The sequence below is a fragment of the Zingiber officinale genome, chromosome 8A (genome assembly GCF_018446385.1).
Source record: "Zingiber officinale cultivar Zhangliang chromosome 8A, Zo_v1.1, whole genome shotgun sequence".
In the NCBI taxonomy this organism is placed as follows: Eukaryota; Viridiplantae; Streptophyta; class Magnoliopsida; order Zingiberales; family Zingiberaceae; genus Zingiber; species Zingiber officinale.
The window spans coordinates 2,869,074-2,873,133 of NC_056000.1; the positions used below are offsets into that span (position 1 = coordinate 2,869,074).

At 42.6% G+C, this 4,060-nt stretch overlaps 1 long non-coding RNA gene across 1 annotated transcript; it reads right to left on the minus strand.

Annotated features, from left to right (window-relative positions):
• Positions 1 to 1,222: 1,222 nt before the first annotated feature.
• On the minus strand, positions 1,223 to 3,661 carry LOC122011905. The gene is made up of 4 exons (XR_006120059.1): positions 3,410 to 3,661; positions 3,195 to 3,338; positions 1,776 to 3,058; positions 1,223 to 1,593 (listed from the first exon to the last, which is right to left on the minus strand). It is a non-coding gene; the product is annotated as an uncharacterized LOC122011905 (long non-coding RNA).
• Between the last annotated feature and the right edge of the window lie 399 nt (positions 3,662 to 4,060).

Genomic DNA, 4,060 nt, shown 5'->3' on the forward strand with positions numbered 1-4,060 from the left:
CATAGATCGTGATGGACTCGTCTCCTCAAGGTGGTGTGATGATTAAAATATGGAATATTACTATATGAAATTTTGGAGTTAAAACTCGGCGCATCTGAAATTTTGGTGTGATGAAATTTTGGAGTTAAAACTCGGCGCATCTGAGCATGTCCTCTCCCATCTCTTGATCACTTACACTAATGGCTAGTAGGCATCTGTGATTTACCTCCTCCGTATTGGCCTAGGGACGGATTGGCTGGGTTGTAGGCTCATGATGACTACATTACAGGTGAGGATGTGTCTGTGGACACGACAGAGGACCTATGGACGGAGTAGGCGAGGAGGCGGGATGGACGCATGACATTGTCCGGGTATTAGGGGTGCCGAGCTTATGTTCTCCATGGGAAGGGATTTTTACTTTGGTGTTGTCGAGGGTTCTTGGTTGGCTTTTCTCTTTTTTAAATTCTTGTGTGGGATGTTGGCTTTTACTTCCGATAAAATAAATGTTTGATTTGGTATCATGTTATAAGTATATGCTTAGTTTGTGTTTGGTGGGTTGATGCAATGAAAAAAAAAAAAAAAAGAAACTGAGGGTTGGTTACGAGATTTTTCAGTGTTGAACTCTTCTACTGAGACCAGGGTTCTATTTATAGTTTGCTGGTCGAATCCATTGTTAACGTGGCACGATTCGAACGCCTGGAAGGTGTCCGAGCACCTGGGTGTGGATAAAGTTTTATCTGCATTGCAACGACTCGCTTAAGATAGGTTTTGCGATTAAAACGCTCGGACCAGGCTGATACAACCCTCACATAGGGCAGGTCAAGAGGGCACCCAAGGGGTCCGAGCGCCCGGAATAGCTCCGGGCGTCCGAATTCCGGTCAACTCCGAGTTGACTTTCTATCCAGGTCTTCCCCTCCTCCTCCGCTCGCTTGGATGATTTTAGCCATCCGACATAGGACTCACCCGAACCCATTTTCCAGTATTCTTGAGCAGTCTTCCGCTCCGACTTCTCGTCCCTCGGAAACGCTGCGCGCTCCCATCTTGTCCGCCAGCGTATTCTTCCACAGCGCCTCGTCCCTCAGACACATCGAACCTGTCGACTCTCTCTCGTGTCGTCTTTCTCATTAACTGCGTCTTTCACTCGACTTCCTGTGCTCCTAAGTTCTTGCACATTTAGATACAAAATATCAAAAGACAACATGACTTAATTTGATTTGATTGATCACATCAAAACTATCACGGGTACTTACACAGTATTGCGGAGATTACGAGAGATAGTATAAAAAGGATAATGCTCTCCGTTGGCGACGTACGCACCCACACACACATCTACTATTGTTCTATTATTCATCTTATTTTCGCACTTTTCGCTCAACTCCATTCTGACTTGAGTGTCAGAGTGCTTGCGCAGGAGCCTCTTCCCTGGTTCTCACCCTAATGCTCTTGTATGATCTCTCTGTGGTGTGTGCAGACCCGAGGGTATCATTTTCGACGATCTTTCCTCGTCATGTGTGAAGATCTGAAGGATACCACGCATCTTCAAATTTTAGCCCCAGGTCCACTCTTCGTCGACATCCTCACTTTCATCATCGACCTTTCTGTCTGACTCAACTTCTAGACGAAATCACATAGCTCTATAAACTTTTTTTAAGTAAAAGAGTGAACTATATTCTAAAACAACACAACCTCAATATTAAATATCTTTAATAGTTTAAAGGGATGAATAGCAGAAAAGGTATATTACTCAAGAAATACTAACCTATTAATACATGCACCAGAAGTTTATGCAATCGTACCTAAAAATTAAATTGCAGGATTTTGTCATCTTTGAGGCAGTGATAAGTAAAGGAATTCTTATATAGATTCTGGTATGTAGGTACAGTTTGTACCTTTCTATCTGACTCAACTTCGTCTAGATCATATAGCTCTGTAAACTTTTTTTTTAAGTAAAAGAGTGAACTATATTCTAAAACAACACAACCTCAATATTAAATATCTTTAATAGTTTAAAGGGACGAATAGCAGAAAAAGGTATATTACTCAAGAAATACTAACCTATTAATACATGCACCAGAAGTTTATGCAATCATACCTAAAAATTAAATTGCAGGATTTTGTCATCTTTGAGGCAGTGATAAGTAAAGGAATTCTTATATAGATTCTGGCATGCAGGTACAGTCTGTAAGGTCATTTCAAAAGCAAGATAGCACATTTCATATAAAGCAAAAAATAAAAACAAATTGAGTATAGCTGACCTAGAAAGAAACTGATCCAAAATAATGAATATTAATCCGACTATGGTCCTTGTTGATATATGATAAGGTTAAGGGGAACAAATAAACAACTTCCACGATGTTGCTCCCACGGAGGGCAGAAAAGATGCATTCCTCACAGACCAAAAAGAAGCTGACACACGATTCCATCAGATAGCCAACCCATTAGCTAGCTCCAGTACACACCAACTAGCTAAAGAAAGAGCACATAAATGAAAAGCTTTTAGCACATCATGGAGATCCGTAGGGCGAAGCACTAGGCAAAAAATCAGCCATTTAGAGAAAAGATATTAACAAGCAGATCATCTCACACGGAACAAAGAGAGTTCTTGTCACGTCCCAAGTAGTCCTTACCAAAAGAAATTTTGATAACATCTTCTTTGTACATGTAACAATCTGAGACATTTCTACATACAAAATATACATCAGCCACATGTGACTGGAATATATACACAACCACACAGTTTATATCATTAATCCACTCGGCTGGAATAAAATAAACAACCACAGTTATATATATATTTAACAACCCACTCGGCTGTACTAAAACCAAAACACAACGAAAAACGATAGAAACCAATACAAATCAAAATACAAGACTACTAGCCGGCTAGACTTACACAACTCTACAACACCACGAAATACCACATAGCAACACCAAAAACAAAATCGGAAGATACAAAGGTAAGTACACTTAGTACATAAACAAATAAAATTCAAATGAAACTATAAAACAGGTATTCTGATATGATGTGAGAACCGACAGACAAGATACTCCAAACGACTCCACATACCTCTACCGGTATCTGAAAAAAAAATATATCCACGGGATGAGTCCAAGAACTCAGCGGATACCAGATAGATAGGCATAATCATGCGATACAATTTTCTGACAAAAACAGGAAATGCATACTGAAAAGAGCTGAAGAAAACTGTACTGACCAGGACCTCTTATTCAGATGCTTCGCTGTTAAATCTTGCATAACCCATCATCCAAACTTACCCAGACCGGATGCTCTTTATTCACAACTGGAAAAGCTTGCTACTGGAAATTCATGATCGAAGTTACTGCAAAGCTGCTGTCACCTAAACCAAATCTCCAAATTAGCTCTAAGTCTACATCCAACACACAATTCATATACTAGACAACAAATTACCTCAAATGTGGCAGCCAATAACAAGACACCCTCCAATGACCTACTATTGGCCAAACATGACCAGACATCCCTTCCAAAGATCCACAGCAAGGCGTCATCTCCAGCGAAGCCTTATTGCCCATAAGCTCTAGAGAAAAGCTCGACACCAGTTTAGTGCAGAGGAATCCAGTGGCACTATTAGGCGAAGCTCGGGACTGTGAACAACGGATGGCGATGCCCTAGTGGTAGAGGTTTAGCCGAAGGGTCCGAGGTTGGGGTCGCGGCGTACAAAGGCAGCGACTACAGGTCATCGGTTCCCCGCCCTTGGCCGACGACTCCCCTGCGTGAGGTGGCTCGAAAGGAACTAGATGTGCACGGAGGAGGAGAGCAATAACCCTCAGCCGACAGTGGATCGAGGTCGGCGATGATGGATCAGGTGTCAGCATCGGTGAGAAGCGGTGGAGGTTAGGGCACGGGTGGTGGATGTGCGCCACGAGATCTGAAAGTGACGACGGAAATCCGCAAGAGGGGTTGAAGAAGAGGAGAAGTCGAGAGGGATCTCGTTCGCGCCGACAAAGTCGCCTCTCATGCTGGTTGCTGCATTGCCTCTGGGCCTCGCACGAATGACTAGCAAGGGTCGGGTGGCACCGACGATGAACGGAACAGTGGCTC